The sequence below is a fragment of the Marmota monax genome, unplaced genomic scaffold, assembly GCF_021218885.2.
Source record: "Marmota monax isolate L192 unplaced genomic scaffold, Marmota_monax_Labrador192_F-V1.1 WCK01_AAM20220418_F8-fsc00047, whole genome shotgun sequence".
NCBI classification, from domain to species: domain Eukaryota; kingdom Metazoa; phylum Chordata; class Mammalia; order Rodentia; family Sciuridae; genus Marmota; species Marmota monax.
The window spans coordinates 3112807-3136140 of NW_026692072.1; the positions used below are offsets into that span (position 1 = coordinate 3112807).

The following is a 23334-nucleotide window of genomic DNA, read 5'->3' on the forward strand; positions in this document are numbered from 1 at the left end:
CCTGTCTCTAAATAAAATATAAAAAAGGCTGTGGATGTGGCTCCATGGTTAAGCACCCCTGGGCTCAGTCCCTGGTACCAAAAACCAAAACAAAACAAAATTTGGGGTGGGGAGCAAGAGAACAAGATGCTGCAGGCCCAGAGAGGTTAAGCAACTGTGTGGTCCCCTTGGTGTTTGGGCACGACAGCCTAGAGGCACCTGGGACAAGTCGCAGCTGGGATGAGGCTGTGGTAAACTCCACTGGCCATTCCTATCCTCATCCCAGAAAACAGGAAAGGGAAACAGACGTCTATGGGCCAGGAGAAAAGCAAAGCCAGCTCTGAGCCATTAGCTTATATTCATGCAGCAAGTTCTGCAGCATGTGCTCATGGAGCACCTGTTGTGTGCCAAGACCGGCGTCTGGACAGACCATGCTGTGCAGGGTTCACTGATAACAGCTCAACGTCATTTCTGCAGAGGCTGCACATGAAGGTCCTCTTTGCTTCCTTAGAGGCCCATCTGCTAATAAATGATCTGACTCAGGTCTTTCTCCTCTCCTTCCTCTTGCTCCCTCCGTCAAAGGTGCAAAAGAGCAGGGCACTGACCCCCAGGCAGGTTTCCTGCACAGAGAGAAGGGGCCCAGCTCCCAGATCAGAAGAATAAGCAGGAGCTGACCCATTTCCACCAAGAACAGGGGACCAAGGGATTGGGTCCCCTAACTGCCAGCCTTCCTTCACCTGCTGACAATGGCTGAGTGCTTAGTCTTCCAGAAACAGCTGGGCCAAAGGAAAATAGCCCACCCACTCCTGCAAGAATGCCAAGAAACAATTGGCTATTAAATTCCGGTAGGATGAACAGGAACCCATTCAGCCAGGAAATCTAAATTGAACAGTGATTAAGTCATTCAGCTGGCTGGCCCCGATTAATGTCCAGGACTACAGAGGGCTCTGCTTTCCTCTTAGAGGCCATTTTTAGCCACTGGACTTTGGAGGGTATTTTACTTTTAAAGGAGTCATCTATATGTTCTTGTCGGGGATGAGTAAGGCCACAGACCAGGGAGGCAGGATGCCTGGGTTTGACTCAGCTTTGCCACTTGCTATGTGACTTTGGGCAAGTTGCTTAACTCTCAGTACCTCCATTTCCTCATCTGTGGAATAGGAATAATAACAGCAATAGTAGTGGCCCGGTGGTGGTGTTGATTATTTTAGGAGAATAAAATGAGATGACATTTGTGATTAGAACTAGTGCTTAGAACTATGCATAGTAAGAATTTTAAAAAAATAAATTAATAAAATGTACTTGTTTAATTTTCCAGATAGGGGTAGAGTACTTGCCTCTGTCCTTCCCTTCTGTTACAATGTCTGCCTTTGATCCCAAAGTGAAAAGCAGAGCTGTAGGGATTTGATCCTCTATTCAAAGCTTGATTCTACCACTTAGAGGCCAATTCCCCTGAGCTCTCTGCTCCTTGGTTTCCTCATCTGGAACATAAGTTATAATTATTATCTGTTTCCTAGGATGGTTGTGGGGAAGGAGTGCTGTAAAGTTATTAGTGCATGCTTGGCACTTAGTGCTCAATACATTTTAGCAATTGTCATTGTTAGGCCCTCAAAAAAAAGTGTCCCATAAACACAGCAATTTTCATTATGCAAGCTACACTCTGGCCAAAGTTAACCACTGAGACGTGCGGCCAGATCCTTGTGCTGTCTACCACAAAGCTTGGTGGCTAGTCAGGGTGCTAGGAGCTTGGCGGCCCTGGGTTTGAGGTCTACTCTTCTTGCTGGAGGTGTGATGTTGGGCAAGTTAACATAGCCAAAACCTAATTGGTTTCCTGCTTCTCTGCCTTCTATCCTTTCAGGAGCATTCATGGAGCAGAACTTGGTGGAGTCATCGTGTGAGGTTCTGGATGTCCCTGATGGACAGCTCAGTCCTGCTGCATCATGGGTAGACTGTGAGAATTAAATGGGTTACTGACTGCTGGTGCCTGGGCTGGTGCATTCAGTAAGCAATGGCTGCTCATGCTAATTTACTCTCAAATGTCCTTTGATCACATCTAGATTAGGCCTTGTCTTTTCCTCCCCTGGAGGAGGTGGCTGATTCTTACCATGCAGTACTTGAGCAGGACACAGGGAATAATTGTTCAAGGTCACTCATTCTGTTTCTGCAGTACAAAGTGAAGCAGGAATATTTTTTTTCCCTCTGTAAATTTGGGATACTATCAGCAGACTAGTCATCCAGGAAATTAAAAAGCAGAAAGCAGAATCTACCAAGTAGACTCAATTAAGATCTCCCCTTGATCTTATACAGTCCTGAGCCTTTTTCAAAGTAAATTTCACTGACATGGAAGTCTTTTTGACTGAACACATTTCCCCAGTTGTGGTCTACAGGATGCTGTTTTCTTAAGCTCATACTAGTGTTCCATGAAAAAAAAAATTAACTATTGCAAGTTTGTTTTCAGCAGACTACCTCCAAGGTCTTAATATACTAATGCATATTATAATTTTGCATGCTGTATTTCTGAAAATTATTTGATGAGGGAGACTTTCTCCAGTAACACAAGCACCACCTTGAAGGATTATCCCATCTTAGAAATGTCCATCTAGGAGGGCTAGCTGGATGTCACTGGTGAAAGCCAGGCCGAAACATTCAAACTCCAGTAACCTGAGTGGGATGTGGAGGAGCAGGAATAGAGCAGACGTTGAGTGATGGACGGGTCTGTGTCCCGGCCAGATGAGAACTGCCCCCAATTAAAGCTAGAGAAAGAACAGAGAGTTGTTTGTGGAGGGTGGCCATGCGCTTGGCCAGCGTGGCTCACCTTGACCTGGTTGGTCACGCCAGCATTGCTGGGTACAGTCGTTCCCCAGGGATGGGGCATCTTTGCTCTGCTCACTTTCTGCTCTTGCAGATTTTTCCTGATTTACAGTGGGTGGATTGAATGAGGAAACTTATCTTCCCCCAACAGTTTGGTAACTTCCTCTTCCTAAATTGAGAAGTCAAGATGACTGAAATTGGGAAAGTACTAACAATAGGAAATAAAGCTGTACAATTTGTGGTTATTTTTACCTGTGAGAAGCTATGTGACCTTGGAAAAGAACTGAACCGTGTATTTGAACCTCAACTTCTGCTTCTGCAAAATGGGGGTCTTGGCACATTGTCTGTCTGAGATTAATATTCATATCAATTGTAATTGTTGCATATGCATTTCATATTTGTGTGTGTGTGTGTGTGTGTGTGAGAGAGAGAGAGAGAGAGAGAGAGAGAGAGAGAGAGAGAGTGCAGGGGAGGGAGAGAGAAAAAAGGGACGGAGACATATGCAGTGCTTAAAGTATAACATAGATTCTACTTTGCAAAGAAAGATTTAGATTAAAATGGAAAAAGGAAAAGGATGCATTTCCTACGAATTGTTTCTCTTTCACTTAAAGAGCTAATTTATAAATGTGATTCTAGGCAGAGATTTCTAGAAATCGATATCACTGATTATACATGCATACATTAGTATCTTAATGTATACATATACATCAGTCTCTAAAGAATTTAGCTAGCAAAGCTTACTTGGTATTATGGGTGTATTATGGTACCCAAGACACTAAATCAGTACTCAGAGGGTTGTGTGGTAGGCTTTGACTCTGAGATAAGAGATCTATATTACCTGAGGGATTTTTGATCAGGGTCCTTGACCATAGCCCTTAGTGGATTAAAAAAAAAAAAAAGGTGGTGGAAGGGAGAAGATCAGTAAAACCATGTGCTTGAATGCCCTCTTTTTGTTCCTCAAACCTAGCCAAGTTAAGGGAACAAGGAGAGCAAGTCTGGACTAGAATGTCCAGGTACGCATTATCTCAAAGGACACTGGGACCTAGGACAAGTTCGTGTTATCTGTAGAAAGCTACATTCTTGCATGTACACCAGGACAGTTGCTCCTTGGGATGCTGGTCAGACAAGCAAACTAAGCAAGCTAATTCTGATCATGTCACATTTCTGTCACTTGTCTGCAGCCTAACATATGAAACCCCTGTCTCAGAGGTGATTGGCATGTAATTTAGGGCACTGTGGAAAGGATCCAGGTCACCCAGCCATCCAGCTGCCACTGGACTAAGGGCACTGAGGGAAAGAGGCACTGGTTGGCAGAGCAGAGCGAGGGCTGGACTTCACCCATAAGCATTTCTCAGTAAAGCCTTGAGTTTGCGGTGTGCCATCTCTAGGTATTTTCTCTGGTTTGTCAGCAACCTGTTCCATTGCCCTGGCTCAGCTGGACTGTGTTTGTGACACTTTCTTGGTAGATTTAGGAACTCCTCCTTATTTTCTTCTTCTTCCTTTCTCCCTCCTTTCTTCTCTCTTCTTTCACAGATAGTAAATATGGGTGCATTCTTATTTATTCTTGTTTACCCCATCTACCTTTGTATACATCCAGTGCAGATTAGCATCTTCTGTCATGGTTCATGCTATATTTGTGTGATTATTCCCCTTATTCTCCCCCAGTGGGCAGGGTACTAATGCTAAACTTTACTTTCAAGATTATATTTTATTTTCATATTTGTGGGCTACTTACTGAAGTCTCTTTTATAGTCAAGGGTATACAGTATTACAACACAAGTGAGAGTATAAAGAAAGGCTAAAATGTATGTTAACCAAATTAAGAATAGGGTGTATTAATAGGCTTTACCATAAAGGAATTGAGGTTATTCATCAGGGGAAACAACATTATGGGCAATAAACATACAAAGATTTCTTGTTTTGAATGTTTCTCTTAATTATTTTTCTTTTGCTACCTGAAAAACAACAACAACAAAAAATGAACCACCGTGTGCCAAGCAACATGCCATATTATATTACACAAAGCTTTCATACGGCCTCATTTAGGTCTCACACAAAATCACCAAGAGACAGGTTGTTTCTGCAGGCAAGACTAGAATGAGTCCAATGGAGAGGAACTGCTCCTGAGTGCAGGTCTCAATTGAAAGCTGAGGCTTGGTCCCTACAGGAAGCCATTATTAACTCTAAGGTTTGGTTCATGTAAAAAAGAGTTGACTGCTATGGTCAAAATGTATGGGTTTTGAAGGTTACCCTTACCTGGACCTGGACCCCACCATCTCACATAAAAGGGGCCTTTCAAAGAAACAAGACCAAGTCAGGCCTCATGGGAGCTGGGCCCAGGAACTTCTTTCTCCAACCCGGTCCCTATCTCTGTGTGTGTGCACACCTGGGGGTATGGCTTTTGCTGTGGGATCCTCATTATCTGAGAATTCTTTCATGGAAAGAGCAAAGAAAGAAAAAGAAAAAGAAAAATTTGGGGTAACGACCATGGGTAGCTCAGGTGATTTGCTCTACGCACACTGAGAGGGTAGAGGGAGACTCCTGCATGCCCCACATGGGAAGGAAAGAGGAGAGGACAGGACAGGATCTGGTGACAATGGAAGGCTGGCATCAGATTTGGCCCAGTGGCAGGAGGGAGGCAGACTGGAGCTCCAAGTTCTGTGGGTGGATAGAATGACAGTGGCAGCCCATTTGTGGTGAGATGGTCTTATATTCTCAGGAAAAGAGGGAAGGGTCTCAAGTGAAAGTGAGGATGTGGGAGAAAATTCGAATGGTAGAAAAAAGATGGTGGGAAAGGGGAATGTGGACTAGATACATACAGGTGGTGTTGAGGGACACTGGGCCCAGGAGAGTGTGAGTTGTTTTTTTTTTTTGGTGGGGGGCAGTACTGGGGACTGAACTCAGGGGCACTAACCATTGAGCCACATCCCCAGCCCTAGTTTGTATTTCACTTAGAGACAGGGTCTCACTGAATTGCTCAGCACCTCACTGTTGCTGAGACTGGCTTTGAACTCGTGATCCTCCTGCCTCAGCCTCCTGAGCTGCTGGGATTACAGGCATGGGCCACTGCACCCGGCCATGTGAGTTGAATTTAAAGTAAAATTAGGTGATGTGTTTTATGAATGTTTTCAGTGATGTCTGTACCAGGGTGTATACAGGGATGGAGTAGGAGGAGAATCTGTCTGAACAAGGCTTTGACTTAGCAAAGCAAACACAACCAAGTGAACTAAGGGGCAAGGGAATCCAGCGCGCATGTGAGGGTGTTCATGTTATAGTGGAATCTCATCCAGGTGAGGCGGGAAGTGAGGCCAGGAGTGGGGTGAGCAGCTGTGGGCTAAGGTAGGGTACCCCAGGGGAATGAAGGTTAATGGGGTTCAGAGTACTAGAGGGAGCAACCTGGAAAGAAGGGAGGTGTGGTTCGAGAGTGGGAGAGGGTGTCAATAGGAAATGACAATGTCAGGCCCCACCATGAGAGTAAGCGGTGACTGTAGATGAGAATAGATCATTGGTGCTGAGTCAAGGATCTCAGCTGCCAGGATATTGGGAAGATTTTTCCATGGATATTGAAACCACCAAAGAATTATGGCAGGAGCAATATCTGAGACACTGACTATAAAACAAGAGTGACCACACAGGGATCTCCAATGACCACAAGGGGAGGTAGTGAGTAGCAGACCCTGATGGTTTCCTGGGAATCTCTAGGGAGGGACTGTGGTCTGGCAGGGGCAAAAATGACAAGGAAGACAAACACTCTACCCTCCATTTCAGGGACACAGGAGTATAGTAGAGAAATTCCCACCATCTGAACGGACTTTGGGAGATGGGTTCTCAGGGCAGAGCAGAGTTCAATTAGAACTGTGCTTCTCAAGGTGTGGTTCAGAGGCCACAGGGAGTCTCTGGAACCCCAATCAGAGATCCACCAACCCCAAAACTGTCTCATAGAAATATTAAAATAATATTCGCCTTTTTCCATAGGTATTCAGTCCTTCCTTAGGTGACATGAGACATGACAATGCAATGGACTGAATGCAGAAATAGAAAGGAGAATTCAACTGTCTTCTAAGCCAGATGTTAAAGAGATTTATAGAAATGTACACAATAATACCATTCTTCCCAGTATGTTCTATTGATTATAAAATATCGTTATTTTTCATATAGTATGTGGTGATTTTATATTGTTATTTTATAATTAATAAATTAATTTAAATTTTAAATGCAGATATAACACATCCAAATAAAAACTCCTTGGGGTCTTTCAATCTTTTTTTTTTTTCTTTTGTGAATGGGGATTGAACCCAAGGGCACTTAACCACTGAGCCACATCCCCAGCCCTTTTTATTTTTCATTTTGAGACAGGGCCTCACGAAGTTGCTTAGGGCCTTGCTAAGTTGCTGAGACTGGCTTTGAACTTGGCCACCTTCCTGCCCCAGCCTCCTGAGCCACTGGGATTCTAAGCCTGTGCCACTGTGCCCGGCTCATTTCATTTTTGAGTGTTCTGAGATCCAACTGTTTGAGAACTGAGTTAGGGCAAAAGGCCAAGGAAATGTTCCATTAAGAAGCTGAAGTATGAGCTGAGGTTGTAGCTAAGTGGTAGAGGGCTTGTCTAGCTTGTGTGAGGCCCTGGGTTTGATCCCCAGCACCATATAAAACTAAATAAACAAAATAAAGGCGTTGTGTCCATCTACAACTAAAATTATTAAGAAGAGAAGAAGCAGCAACAGCAGCAGCTGAAGTCTAGGGACTTTTGCTGGTGGTGGACTTCAGGTTCCAGAGAACACAATAGAATGTTTTTTTGAGAATGGATGGACTGAGAGGCAGGTCAGAATGAATATAGAAGAGAAGCCCGCCATGATGACAATCTAGGGAGATCAAGAGATCTGTTTACTCTGGTTTTTTTTTTTTTGCTTTGATTGACAGCAACAGAGAGGAAGGTCACAAGGGGTTAGTTCTGATGACCTCATGGCAAAGAGGTGATGAGACTATGAGTGTTCCAGGAAGCATGTGGAACCACTTCTGCTGGGGCAGGATAAAGCCAGGAGGCCACTCATCTTGCACACTCTTTAGTCCCTTTGCTTCAGTTCTTTAAGGGGATTCTGATGGGCAAACTTGACACAAGTCATGGGACGATCCACTGCTCCACCCTGAAGAGTCAGAGGAATGTGATCATTCCTGGAGAAGGGGATATGATGAAGGAAGTTATGCCCAAATGCCTTCTGTAATGATTGAGAAAGATTAAAACACGTCTTTTGGATAACTTTCTTATTTATTTGGAATAGTTTCCATTCAGCCCAGTGCGGAGATGAATTAAGTATGTGCTGACCTGACATTGTAACAATCCACTGTTGCTCCAGCAAAAAAAAAAAAAAAACAACTGAAGCATCACCCAAGCCCACTTACCTTTCCTTGCCCACCCAATCCATCATGTAGTCCTAGCATTTCCAATTCTACAATGGATCAAAGTCATCATTGCTCCAAAGCTAGTTATGCATCACGATGTTATCCCTGGTCTACCATAACCACCCCTTAAAGGGATCCATGGTCCTCACGGCTGCCTTTTTTTCTAGCTCATCTAGCACACACATCAGTCACTGGGATCTTTCTAATGCAGAAATCAGGTTGCATTAGAGTAGTCCCCCATTATCTGCAGGGGACATATTCCAAGACACCAGAAGATCCTGGAAAGTCCTGATAGTACTGAACCCTGTGGTTTTGTCATAATTGAAGACTAGCTATGGATGGTTCCTTTTCTCCTTAGTCAACTCTTCATCTCTGCCAGAAATGTGGCCACAGCTTCTTTATTGGCAGATACAGCCTCTCACATAATTATTATATTTTTCAGCCCAAAGCTATTCTTGAATCTCTGTGATCAGCCGTTACTTGCAGTAAATAGCTTAGTGTCACTCAATTTAGGGGTCCCTTGCCAAAGTCACTTATGGGCTTAATGCTTTCTGGTCACACATTGTTGTCAGTTGGGACTTGTCAGTTGGGACTTGTTTTCTATTCTTGTCTTCTACCTACAAACTCAATCACTTTTCCATCTTAACTAAGCATTTAACATATACCATGGCCATAACTTTTTTGGTTTGAGGTACAACAGCATAAGAAAACAATTTTTGCCCTTTTCTTCAGAAGTTCACGGAGAGAAGATTCATATTTACTACGGATCTTGGCAACCTCATCATACAATTTTTTTCTTTCCCTATTAAGGTTGAGAACTTCCATCTTTTCACTTCAAGAAAGCACTTTATGGCCTTGCTTTAGCATATCCAAATAGCCAGGATCCCTACTCTTGTGCTTTGGGTCAAGGGTTTCTTGAAAACAAGCATTGACAGTCCATTTCATAACAGAGCCAGCTGCTAAATGACTAGCGGGCGGGTAGTACATACAGAATGAATATGCTACGCAAAGGGACGGTTCATGTCCTGGGTGCAATGGAGCAGGAGAATTCTACATTTCATTATGTTACTCAAAATAATATGTGCAACCCAAAATTTATGACTCGTTTATTTCTGGAATTTTCCAATTAATATTTTTGGACCTTGGTTCACTGAAACCGTGGAAAGAGAAACCACACATAAGGATCACTGTACTTCCTACCTGTGTTAGTCACTGTTCTGTCACTATAACAAATGCCTGGAACAGTTGACTTATAGAGAAAAAAGATTTATTTTGGCTCATGCTTTTGGGCTTGTGGTAAGGTATGGTATCAGATCATGGCCGCGGCATATGGCAGGGCAAAAGTGCTCACTTCGTGGTTGGGGTATGAAAAGAGAAAGAGGAAGGGACTGAAGTCCCACAATCCCCTATAAGGGCATGTCCCCAGCTACCCAAGGACCTACCCTGAAGCCCCACCTCTTAGCACCACACGAAGCCCAATAGCACCACACTGGGTGCCAGTCTTAACTGCATGGACTTTGGGGAACACTCAAGATCCAAACCATAGCATCACCCAAAACCCACCATGACTTGCAGGGTCCTCTCTGATCTGCCCTAGATCTGTTCCTCAGACCTCATCTCGGTCCTCTCTCCATCTGTTTGCTCTGCTCCAACCACATGGTCCTTCTCCCACTCTAACTTGCCCAGCTTCTTCCCAACTCTGTCCCCCTGCTTGTCTCATCATTTAAGTCTCACCCCAAAGTCGCCTTCTAGGGAGACCACCCCTGATGACGCCAGGCGGAGCACTTCTCTTTTTCTTCCACTCTAGCCTTCACTTTATCCTCTTCATAGCACACATCTGTGCTTCAGATGATCTCCTTTGTGTATTTCCTTCCATGTCAATTGTTTTGACTTCTGTTCCTTGAAGGTAGGGACCTTGTCCTTTGCTGTTGGCATCTGTAGTATTTGACACAAATAAGTGACCAGCCAATATTTGCTGACCACTTACCAAATTTGCAACTGTGGAAAGGGGTAATTAAATTTTGGATTTCCCAAGGAAAGTTCATGTTAAGACCACCAAATTTCTTTTCACTTTAAGATTGCTGATTCAAATTATTCTCAAAATACATGCTGATTGGGCTGCGAATGTGGCTCGAGTGGTAACGCGCTCGCCTGGCATGCACGGGGTGCTGGGTTTGATCCCCAGCACCACATAAAAATAAAATGAAGATGTTGTGTCCACTGAAAACTAAAAAAAATAAATATTAAAAAATTCTCTCTCTCTCTTAAAAAAAATACATGCTTATTTAATTAAATACCAATTCCTTTAGAATGGAGGGAAGATACTCCTCAATACCAAAAGGCAAGAAAGATAGTAAAAACCAACATACTGGAAAGACCCCATTGCTATCAAGAAAAGAATATCAGGGACCAAAATAATTCTTTTTTTGTTTATGTCACCTAAATGACACCCCCTTAAAAAAAAACCCAGACTTCAAGGCACTCAGTTTTTCTACTAGATATTAGAAGGAGGGCAGAAGGAAGGAAAGCTTTTTCTAGTTGTGGGCTAAATCTTCTTGCTGTACCAAAGGTCACTGATTTCACACCCCGGTGTTAGATCAGACGCTGAACTTGTTTCTCGGATGGTCTTGTTTTTATGGCTGGTGCTGTACTGTGGATGTGTACTGAAAGCTGATGCAAGTTCCGTATCTAGATTGGCATGTATCATGAGTCACCATATTAACTTCATTTATCACTGGGCTCTGAGGACCTGAACAACTGTGTTCTCCAGTGCTTGTGCCTAGGAGCCCTCCCGGTGCTCCTCATGAGCACTGTCTTAGGCTGCAACAGAGGCTCTTGGATTTTCAAGGTCTCCTGTTTCCCAACTATAAAAAAACAAACATGTATGGGTGGCTATAATGCCTTTGTGTTGGAATAATTTTATGACATGGAATGAGACATCAAGGACATTGAGGCCTCGTGGAAGCTGGTCTGAATGGGACATCAGACCTTCAACACATAAATTTGGCAGATAGTTTCACTCCTATGTGATGCCAGACCCTAAGGTATTGAATGACAACATAATTCTGTAAACTGAAGTCATTTGCATTATTATTCAGAGAGGGAAGTAGTTAATCAGTTCAGTGTCAGAGAAGGACACCGAATCGGTAGCAGGGTCCCCTGTCTTGTTCTTTCTTGCTTGTGTACGACTTTGGTCAAGTCACTTCACTCCTTTTGAACTTGATCTGGTTAAGCTCCTTGGGGTGGAAATGAGTAATGGGGATGAGGAGAGAGGCCTTGTTAAGGGAACAAAGGAAAAGTGGAACAACAGGCCTCGGAAAGAGCAAGACCTGAAAGGTGGTTCTGACTCCAAGGCAGCTGCAGAGCCCCTGCTTCTTCCAATTGACTGATGCCTAGCTGCCTCCTGGTCTGCCCTGTGGCTTCCTTGACCTCGGAGGTGCTCAAACTGTATGACTCCAACGAGGTTTTGCTTGAAAACTGGGTTCTCTTGCTAGGAGAAAAAATTGGTTTGAGCCCATGCCATTCCGTTGCATAATTTCTGATTGCTCATAGTTCTGGCCCCTCCTAACATTGGCCAGCACCCCTCTCTAGCTGCATCGGGAGTGGCAGGGAAATGGTGGGCAGGCCCGAAACAAGAGAAGCAGGGAGTGGCCGGAATTGTGGCAAGCTGGAAACTGAGTGTCCTCCCTAAAAGGGAAAAGAGCATTGCTGAGTTAGCCCACTCTGGTCCTGCAGCCTGCAGTGAGAGGATGCCAGGTCTTTCCGAGTGTTCAAGGCAAGCTGAAAATTCATTGTTTTTTTTTTAAGTTGTTTTTGCATGAAGCTTTCTGATATTTGAATATTGGCAAGTCATTCAAAAAATATCCAACAAAGGTCTCAAGTAATACACATCTTACTGGTCCACAGGCAGCCAGCCTGCAGCTTCTAGAATTTAGAATTCAGATAAAATCATGACTTTGCTTTGTTCTACATATGAGTGTGCTCCCTCCCACCCCTGCCACCTCTTTCTCCCTCTCTTTCTTTCACTCTCTCTATACTTATGTTCACATTCCTGAAATAGAATCTGATTTACTCAGTACATTTGGGGGTCTGTGTATGTCATAGGACAACTCTGTGGATTGGCTACACTTAAGTCAGGTATCTTATCCTTAGTTCTAAAAGGGCTGCCTAAAGCTTACCCTTTCAACAGCAGCCTTGATTGGGCCAACTTTCATTTTAGAGACTGGACATGGCAAGCTGTGAACTTCATACGTCAAATATTAAGATCTAAAATTTCCTCCTCCATAATTGAATATTTAGTAAGAATTATCTATATTGGTTTCTCCTAATAAGATTCTGTTCCTTAATAAGAAAAGTCAATGTTCTATTGGTATTTAGTTAGAGTTGTGGTCAAAATTTGAGTGGTGACAAGCATACTATATTCGCATCAGAGAAGCTCTAATTTACACCAAAGTTATTGGCTATTTCTCACTTTAAGAATATTATGTTGGGCTGGGGATGTGGCTCAAGCAGTAGCGCGCTTGCCTGGCATGTGTGCGACCCGGGTTCGATCCTCAACACCACATACAAACAAAGATGTTGTGTCCGCCGAAAACTAAAAAATAAATATTAAAAAAAAAAAGAATATTATGTTTACTAAATCAGTGACCCTTAGTGTTAGAGAAGCTTTTAACTTCTTTTTATTTGAGGGAGGTGCTAGGAATTGAACCCAGGGCCTCACACATGCCAAGTAAAAACTCTACATTTCCAGCTCTTTTTAAAATTTTATTTTGAGACAAGGTCTCATTTGTCCAGGGTGGCCTCAAACTTGCAATCCTCTCACCTCAGCCTCCAAAATACTGGGATTACAGGACTGTGTCACTGTGCCCAGCTGACTTAAGTTTTTCAAACCTCCCTTCCAGGCTTTGATTACTCTTGAATGGTGCTCCAATTAAGTTGGCTCTGCCCACATTGTGAATATTTTCATTACTAGGAAGTACACTTCTTCCAGAGGGAGCCTTCTTCATCCTGGGCAAGCTTACTGATTAATACATTTTCTTATTGCATAAAACCCACCCACTGCAGGTGGTCAGTATGGAATAAATTTGCTAAGTGAATTTATTCATGGATTCACTCATATAATTTTTAGTGGGTGGATGCTATGCTAATACCTGACACTAGAAACTTGGGCCACATCAGTGGATATCTGTTGACAAAATGAATCTGTGCCTTATAGAGCCAAATGGGTATATCCTGGAAGTAGGAGGTAGTGAGAGAGAGAGACAATATGTTAAGAACAAAAAAAAAGTATTTCATGTTACAAGCTGACAGATACTACAGAAAAAAAGAAAAAGTAGAATACAAGGGGGTTTTGGAAGAAAGAATGAATTACAATTCTAAGTAGATATTATGCGGAAGGCCTCATTGAACAAAGACTTGAAGGAGAAAATAGAGTTAGCAAAGTGAAGTGGATGTTCTCAAATGGATTTCCCTGCAACCCTGCAGAACTAGCTCTCTTTTTACTTCCCAGACCCCAGGGATAATAATAAAAATCATATCGGCTTACTATCTTTTGAGTCATAGCAGAAGTCCTATGAATTCATTAAATATAACTAACAACCCTAAGGAATACTTTTTTTTGGTGGTGCTGAGGATTGAACCCAGGGCCTTGTGCATGTGAGGCAAGCACTCTACCAACTGAGCTATATCCCCAGCCCCTAGGGAATACTTTTGTCTCCATTTTTGTATGCGTAAACTGAGGCACCGCAGCCTTAAGTTAACTGGCTACTATCCTGAGGTTGGGAAGAAGAAGAGTGGTATCTAAACCTTGCCCTTAGGGCTGCAGGCTTTGGCTCTCCTCCTCTAAGACCTTCCTTAAACCACCTGCCTGCCTTGCACTGTATGAGATTCCTGGAGTGAGATTCAAAGGCACTTCATTCTAGAGTTTGTTTTGAGAATCCTTTAGCTTTATCTAATATCCCTGGGCAAGTGAGCCGCTCAGACACTCATCCACTGCAGCTCCCCCAGAGCAACCCCAAGGCATTGGTTTTGTAAGGTCACAGTGCCCAAAACTAAATCAAATTATGCTCAGTTTTGGCCAAAAAAGAAACATACATCCTTTCCTCAGCAAATGTCACTGTGGTTTCAAAGCCTAAGTGTGATATGAGATCGGGCAGCATTTTAAAAGTATTTCCTGCTCAACCATAGGGTGAAATTGTGCAAGCCATTGAGTCCTGCGAACAGCTGCATCAAATTCTTAACACCTGCCAAAGAGAAAAACATTTTGAAAATAGTTTTACATTGTTTTTAATTTTCAGATTGTTTGGTTTTCTGTTGATTTCAGCCTCTGACGAATTCGTTACAAAGTCAGCTGGAGATTTGGGAGCTTGAAACGAATTTTGCAAACCTAAGGGAGAGACTTCGCTTGAATTATATTTTCACTAATGCACTTAAAACAACTTCTGGAGTGGGTCTGGGAACATTTCCTTTAAAAAAGAAAAAGAAAGAAAAAAATAAGGAAGGAAGGAAGCAGGAGAAAGTAAGTGTGTGTGTGTGTGTGTGTGTGTGTGTGTGAGTTCCAGTCTGTAGTCCTCTGTTCTGCTGGGCCCTGCTCCAAAAGCGAGCCCCAGAATCACCTCTTGGCTTCTTGGCAGTCTCTCATCCTGGGGTAGAGGCGGGAGGCAGAGCTGCTCTTGGGTGAAAGAAACGCAGCCCAGAGCTGCCTTGATGTGCTGCATCCTCCCGGGCTTTTTAAGTCAAAGAACTTGGATTTCCTGAAATTGCTGAATTGCATCTAAGCGCAGGGGCCCCCTCGCGCCCTTTACCCAGCAGGGTGAGAGTCGCTGCTAGAGGAGTGGAATGGGGTGAAGTGGGGCGGGGGTCGCTGGAGAGAGAATAAAGCCTCGTGAACAGGACAGGAAAAGTGGGAGGAGGAACGGCGGGGAGGAGGCGGCCGTAAGCTGAGAGAGGAGGGAAACGTGTCACCAGCCCGGCGCTGGGAGCTCCGCGCCCGCAGCGTTTGCGGACTCGGCGCGGGAGAGGAGCCCAGGCTGGGTGCGAGGCAGAGGAGGGCAGGACTGGGAGAGGAGGGAGGGCAGGCAGAGCAGGCAGAGCGCGGCGCCTAGAACCGTCCAGGTCGCTCGTGTCTCCAGTGAGAAAACGTTCTTCCTAACACCGGAAACTTTTTCCCGGGCGCGCGGAGTCTGGGACAGAGGCGAGCGGTGGGTATGCGCGGCTGCGGGTGACTCACGCCGGGTACCCCAAGGGGGTGAGTGGGGAAGTCCCCGGGAGGGGCCACAGTCCTAGGCTCAGAAACGGCCCAGGATTGAGAAGAAAATCGCTGCGCACTCTCAGGCGGGGGACGGGGGTGGAAGGAGTAGGGGGAAAGCGTCCTTTGGGCGCAACAGTGTGAGGACCCCGCATGGTTAAGAATCCCTCGATCGGACGCTGCAGGTGGGCGTAGGGGACCAGACTTACGACCACCAAGGTGTGGGCGGGGACGGGGGAGACCGCGATCCGCGCCTGCGGGTGGCGAGGGACCGCTGTGAGTGGGACTGGGGGATGCTGCTGGTCGTGGGACTCAGACTGAGTCAAAAGGTCGAAAGAGAAAGTTTTCTTGGTTGCTTGGTTCCCTCGGCCGGCGGGGCCCATCTAGTGAGCTGCCTATGCTCAGGCCCTGGACACGGAGAGTCCCCGAAACAGCCCTTTTCAGGCAGTCCCCTATTTTCTGGAAGGTGGCGTGGAAGAAGAGGGAAGGCAGTCACTTTGTCCCGCGCCGCTGGGCGCTCACGCTTCGCAGTGGGCGGACAGGAGAGCAGCCCGAGGGAGATGGAGCCGGGGAGGACAGCGGGAAGGACCCAGGGCCGACCGACCGACGCACGGTGGTCTGCTCCCTGGTGTCCTGTTTCGACTTGGTCTTTCGCGCTCCCACCACTTTGGCCAGTGCGCGCACAGCATGCTTCTGCGCGCAGGGGGCGCTCCGGAGCCCCAGCCCGCCGGCGCGGACCTTCCCTTCCTAGGACTGCCGCCCGGGGTTGACCCAAACAGCTTCAGAAATAGGGTGCCTCCCTGGTTGGCAGTAGGGGTTTCCCCAGCTCTACCAGTCCCCTGTCCTAGATCACATGCCGCCGCTTCTTCCCCCGCGGTGCCGGGAGCCCGCGTTTTGTTTGTCAGCAGTAAGGCAGTGAGTATTTATAGACGGCACTGCAATCCTGCGGTGTGCAAGGTTTCAATTACAGCAGTGAGATGCGCCCCACAAGACGGGAGGTTCACGCGAGGCGGTCCAGCAGACTGCTCCAGAGACCCGCATGGACAAAGCTCTGGGCTCGGCTAGTCTCCGGGCATTCCTATTCGCGCGGAACTCTGGACCTGTTGCCCGGGCAATATGTGCAGAATCAGATCTGACTCCTGTTAAGGACCACAGCAGTCCACGGAAGGCCACGGTCATGATTGCCTCCATCCTTCCATCGCACCCCCATTATACAGATAGATGAGTTGGAGACTGCCCCACCCCCCCTTTTACCTCCCTTGGGCGATTCTGATCACTACAGGTTTGCAGCTCTCACATTTCATTGCCCTAAATACTGCAAAATGTCATAGTGCTGAGCTCTGGTAAATGTCTTTCGAGGTGGAAGGTGCTTTGCTGACAATACGAAGCACCAAGTGGGTCAGGAGGGGGAAATGGAGCTCACAGAAACAAACTTGGCCACATTCTGAAGTTAGTCCCTGCTGGGATTCCCAGTGCACTTGAGGGAGGTTCCTCTCAGTGGAACCTGGCAGATCCGTCTTCTCTGGTGGCCATATTGAGCCCTAGAATTGATTAAAGGAGCTGTTGAGAATGGTTTCTATCGAATGTAACCTTGCAGGTAAGGAAGGGATGCTTGGTCATCCTCAAAGTTGTCTTCAGTTTTTCCATCCTCAGACACAGTCCTTTCAGGTTTGGTTTTGTGTGTGTGTGTGTGTGTGTGTGTGTGTGTGTGAGAGAGAGAGAGAGAGAGAGAGAGAGAGAGAGAGAGAGATGTTGCCAACAGCTGAAACTATTCATGTATAAAGGAAGAAAGGCACCAGAAATAGGTCAGTTAGACTAGCTCTTACCTCAGTCTAGGGTGTTTCTCAAGAGTGGGGCCTCATTCCTTTCAGGTCCAGAGAGCCATGGTGTATATTTATTTCAAAGGGTGTGATTTCAATAATGTTCTGTGTTGGAGCATTACAAAAATATTCCCCTTCTTAAAAAAAAAGGGGGGGGGGGTGTTACGAACACCTCTCCAGATCTTACTATACCAAACTTTGCACTTTGATAACCTATGATCCACACTGAAAAACTGATGTAAGCATTATCACATCTCTGATCTATAGGTGAGATCACTGAGGCTCAGGGAATTTAAATAATTTGTCTAAGACTCCACACACGGGCATGGAACTCAAAATGGATTTCGAGTTGTTACTCCAGGCTTAGAGACTGGAGATGTCTTGATTCCCCAGTTGTTGATTAGATCATCTTATAGGTGATTGCATTGGTGGACTTTTATTTATTTTTTTAATATCAAGAAATATCACAAAGTGGCACAATTATTGAAAAAGCCCCCAATCTTGTCTTTAGAATAGTTACACTGAGTATCTGAAAATTTCATGCTGACGGTTCAGACCTAAATGTCATACTACTTAGCTTGCTTGTTGACTTAAAGTATGTTCACTAAGTTAACCTATTTTTTCCAGATTTCTCCATCCTAATGATTTGTAGGTGTGTATGTGGTTACCTATTTCCCTGGCTTCATTCTTTTTGTACTACCCTCATACAGATAAAATATGCGGGAATCTTTCTTAAATTGTGAGCTTTTTTCCTAATCCTTTTTTTCAGGGCTAGATTTTGAGAAATAGCATAGAGGTTCCTCTGAAAGGGCCCTATAATGTCTATCATGAAAGGTTTGTTCCCAGAGTTGCCTGTCTATATGCAAAATGTAAATACTTGTTAAAGGCAATGCTTATAGATATGATCATCTGTCAATAAGCCAGTGTGTGAATTGGTATCTCACTTGATGAAATTCTGGAGCATGATACTTTGTGGATTTTGTACAGGACACGGGGTTTGGAATTTGGAACAGAGAGAGCAGAACAGACCTGATAAGCAGAAGGGGAGATTCCACATTGGAGCCAAGAAGGAGGCTCTTGGTCTAGAGAATGCAAGACAGTAATAGACCATCAGAGGCCACCTTGAGTTAATTCACATTTTCAGTAGGGCCTGGGGATCCAAGGTTTCCTTTAAACTTGTATGATTAGAACAAAAGAGTTAATTTATTGAGTAATTACAGTGAACCAGGTATAGCTATGGTAATGGTATTTCAGCCTCTCAACAATCTGGGAAGGGAGATATTATTTTATCTGCATTAGGATAAGAAAACAGCCTCAGAGAGCCTTATTACTTTCCCAGGGTCACACAGTCATTACCTTAAGCCTCTCATTCTTCTTAACACAGTTGTTTGTTCTAATCCTAGGGATACGACCTAGGGCCCTTTACCACTGATCGATATTCCCAGCCCTTTTAATTTTGAATTTTGAAACAGGGTCTCACTAGTTGCCCAGGCTGGCCTCAGACTTGAGATCCTCTTGCCTCAGCCTCCCAAGTAGTTGGGAATATGGCAAGTACCACCATACCAGCCTCCAGTCCGTTTTGACATATACCTTTGAAAGCCTTTCATGAAGAACCCAGTGTCCTAAGTTCTCAAGAAGGTCCTAATGATTCACATGGAAGTTTCTAGATCAGAAGTCAAAGCCAGAGCAGTGTGGAAAGTCTAAAATGAGGGGATAGGATATGGTGGAACAATGGGGGCTGAAGCAACGGTCTGGATGATTCTTATAGCAGTTCCATGAAAGGAGACACCACGCCTGAGGATACTGTGAATACAGAGAGTTATTCGCACTGGCCTGGGAAGGGACAGTGGTCACACTGCAGAGCAAGACCTGTTGATCAATGTGCTGGATGAGGCTCCCAGTGAGGAAAAATCAGGAGTACCTCCTCTTTCCTCAGAAGACCTCCTATTATTTGGTGCCAGCTTATAGTCCCCCTAAATTAGAGAGCCTATGGGACCTGTTTCCGTGCTAATTGGACTTGGCCCTTTGAGGTAAGAGTCATTCCAATCTCTCTCTTTAAATGTTCTTTTCTTATGCTTTGCCAGTTTATGGCCTTTGTAGATCAATCCTTGGATTTCATTGAAGGGTGAGAGAAAGAGAGAGACGAAAAAGCAAAGGTTAGTGATTACCTAAATTGGATTAAGTTCTCTCTAGCGGAGTTTAAAGAAATACTTCTTGCTCTCTAATTACTGTCAACTAGGAATTTTAAAGTCTATTAAACTTAAGCTGACTTTTATTTGAACTGCTATATTTCCAGCTGTAACAGAGTCAAGAATTTTTAGAGACTCTTACTTATTCTTCAAATGTATAGAGGACAGTCTCTGTCCCCCCATTTAAAAATATTACATTTCTATAGCAGGAAAATACATGACATCATTATACATTATACACTGGCTTCGTTAAGAAACAGAGGCTCATGGGTATGTTCAGCCGGCTCCAGCAGCCTCTGCAGAGCTCAGATGGAATCCAGAAGGGCTGTGGAGAGGGATGGGACACATCAGATTGCTCTTCCTCTTTTGACCATGGACTGTGGGAAGAATGGTGCCCACTATCTGCCGCTATCTGACCTATCATAATTATTTGTGCAGTTTATTTTGCATGGAATTATGTGGTACATAAACTCGTGTATCTCTCTCTCTGGGTTTTCATCCTCCTTCCCTTTCTTCAATTTTGAATATAGAGAGTTACTAGCACTGGCCTGGGAAGGGACAGTGGTCACACTGTCACTCAATCTCTCAACTACCCATCAGTATTCAGTCTTCACTTTGTTGCCAAACACAGCAAACACCTCCAATTTCTTGCTTCTCTGCTTGCTTCCCTCCTTACAGAACTTTCTCCAACTTTCCTGGTTCTTTTCAACACTGATTGAGTTCTGTGTTTGGTTTAGGGCAGTTGGGTTCCTTGCAAATACAAGGATTAAGGGACTGGTTTGAGCTCCTTTGGCGTTGGTTTAGGGCCCTGGAGTTATGTCAATGCAAGTGGATCCTGGAAGAATAGCTCAGAGAATTTGTTTTTGTCTTCTTCCCAAGGGCCAGGGGCAGAAATCTCCCCCTGGCTCTGATGTGTGTCTGTATTAGTCTGAGCTAAGCTGCTTCGGACCCTGTCACAACCTGCTCATGACCTCAGCTGCGTAAATCCTGGGGGTAAACCGTTTTACGCTTGCTGTTTAATTCTAAAGCCTCCTTTGGAACTGGTTCAGCATCATTCTCCAGATGTCTTTGGGGGAGACCGCACTGGCTGCTGCCGTCATTTTGGAGAGCTTTGGCTGCATCTTGCTGACTGCTGGCCCCCCCACTGGGGAGCGGTAAGGCTGTTTTCCTTGTAAAGTATCTGGAGGCAAAATTAGTGGGTAAACATGGTAATCCTCCATGGTGTTTGAGATAATTTTTTTTTAAATTCTTCATCTGCAGGACAATAGATTTCTTTCAGGCATTAAAAAGAAACCTTCATCCCTCACCCACTTCACACACACACACACACACACACACACACACACACCTTCCAAGGTCAGCATCAGCTTTCCAGGGGAGCAGAGTTGTTGAATGAGCCCATGTTGGGTCCCAGTTAACATCTGGGAGATAACACAGGTCAGAGAGTTGAGACCTGGATTCAGCTCTGACATGAGCTAGCTCCAGGCCCGTGGGCAGCTTGCTCAATTACTTTAGACCTCAGTTTTTCTATCTATAAAACAGTGAGACCAGCCTGCCATTGAGGATCCTTTCCACCATGGCTAAGGAAGCATGCTCAGGAGCCATGCTTCTCAAAGTGCCCACCAGTCATCTGGAGGTCCTACTACACCACAGAATGCCAGTCACTGGGGCTGGGCTGGGGCCTGAACATCTAACACACTCCCAGGTGATGTTGATTGGGCCGATTCTCAGCCTCCAGTGTGAGTTCTTAGACACAAGAGTTTTAATGCAGGTTCTCAGCCTTGGCTCTTTTGACATTTGGGGCTGAAGAATTCTTTGTTGTGAGACTGTCCTGTGCACTGTAGGATGTTTAGCAGCAGCCTTGGTAACTACCCACTGGACACCCATAGCTCTTTCCGCCCTTACCCCCTACTGGGGTGACAATCAAAAATGTATCCATACATGCTGAACATCTCCTGGGGAATGGGGGACAAAATTACCAGTGGTTGAGAACATTGATCTAGACCAGAAGTATTTAGCCTGGTTGTACATCAGATTTTCAGGAAGAAATTTGGTACATATTTCTGTACCAAACCTCAGGCCTAATGTGTCAGAATCACCAGAGGAAGGGCCTAGGAATCTATCCAGTATCTCCCCCTTATCTGTGGTTTTACTTTCCTCAGTTTCAGTTAACCACAGTCAATCATGGTTGGAAAGTATTAAATGGAAAATTCCAGAAATAAGAAATTCATGTTTTATATCATGCACCCCTCTGAGCAGTGTGGTATAATCTTGTGCTGTTCTGGTCAGTCCTGCTCAAGATCAAATCATGTCTTCGTCCAGTGGATCCTTGCTGTATATACTACCTGCCTATTAGTCACCCAGTAGCCATTAAGGTTATTGGATGGGCTGTCACAGCATCGCTGTTCTTGTGTTCAATTTTAACCCTTATTTTACTTAATGGCCCCAATGTGCAAACTTTTATTACAGTATATTGTTGCACTTATGTTTTATTGTTAATCTCTTACTTTGTTTACTTTATAAGTTAAACTTTATCATATGTATGTACGCATAGGAAAAAGTATAGCGTATTCAGGGTTTGCCACTACCTGTGGTTTCAGGCATCCACTGGGGTTTTGGAATGTGTCCTCTAGGGACACTACTTTGTTCAATAAGAAGTTGACAGAGATATCCCAGAGTGCTCCCTTTTGAGATTTTGGAAAAGTACAGGTCCTAGACTGAAGTTCTGGTGCTGTAGCTGTGGTACCACAGGTAAAGTTGCTTAAATGCTCTGATTAGAATTTCTTCCCTTCTAAAATAGAGGTGACAGCAACACCTATCTCTTGGGCTGTTGAGGGGATCACATGGGGAAGAGCTATAGAAACTCTAAAGTGCTGTGCAGATGTTTGTGGTGAGTGGAATGCCCTGGGCCTCTGGGGGTTCCTTTTATTGATTCATTCACTTTATTTATTTTTCCGAGTACTTCATTCATTTACCCCCAGGCCTCAGTCAGAAGCCTTCACAACATCTGTCTTTACTGTTCCTTTAGCCTTCAAGGTCACCAACTGTTTACATTTTTTTCCACCCACTCTAACTTGAGGGTCTCAAACTGGTAGCCTGTGGGCCAGACTTTGGCACGAGACATATTCATATATTGTTTGGCTTGCATCCTATTTTGAAGAGAAACAAAAGAAAAATATTTTAGTTTTTAAAAGTTGGGAGAGTCAGAATGTAAACTTGGTTTCTCACCTTTTTCTTTAAAAAACAAAGACTGAGGATGCTCCTTGGTTTGCCACAGACCCCACCGGGCCCTTTAATCTCGGTCATGTTCTTGACCTTGGCCCTTGTAGACATTGAGGAGTTTGCCATCCTTTCTTGTCTTTTTAATTCTTATTTTTAAGATAATTAATTTAAGATAACTCCCCTTTTTCTCCCCCTTTTATTGTTATTTTTAGGAGTCAGATCTCCACTCCTCCAGCCAGTACTGTAGGTTCTTCCTAGGTGTTAAAATGAGATGTTTTCATCCTACCCTGGACTCTCATGAAGACCTTATGTACTCCTCACCTTTTTCTAAATATTTATTTTTTAGTTGTAGTTGGACACAATATCTTTATTTTACTTATTTTTATGTGGTTCTGAGGATGGACCCCAGGGCCTCGCATGGGCTAGGCGAGCTCTCTACCACTGAGCCACAACCCCAGCCCCACTGCTTAGTTCTTCAATCTCTTGCCTATTAAAGTTTGCTTTTCCTTCTAGAAATTTCCTTTGCAGGCCCCAGTGCCCATGTTTTTTAGAGTCACTGGCAAAGAAACGGAGAACCCAAGAAGAGTTGACCTTTCATTAGCTTTGCCTTGTAATTCTAGAATGTGATTTAACCTTTCTGCCTCCGTCCTGTCTCAACGGCCCGTCTTCAGTT

General features: G+C 44.6%; 1 protein-coding gene across 6 annotated transcripts in view; it reads left to right on the forward strand.

The window, feature by feature from the left end:
• The window catches only part of Prr5l (proline rich 5 like), a 157566-nt gene that overhangs the window by 62677 nt on the left and 71555 nt on the right, over positions 1 to 23334 (forward strand). For 3 of the 6 annotated variants that reach the window (XM_058583351.1, XM_058583365.1, XM_058583357.1), the window contains exon 2: positions 1835 to 1977. The gene's annotated coding sequence lies outside the window, so the exon portion shown is untranslated. Of the gene's footprint in view, positions 1 to 1834; positions 1978 to 14368; positions 14702 to 14835; positions 14996 to 15250; positions 15384 to 23334 lie in introns of those variants that run through there. The other 3 variants (XM_058583360.1, XM_058583354.1, XM_058583352.1) reach the window with 3 other exon arrangements.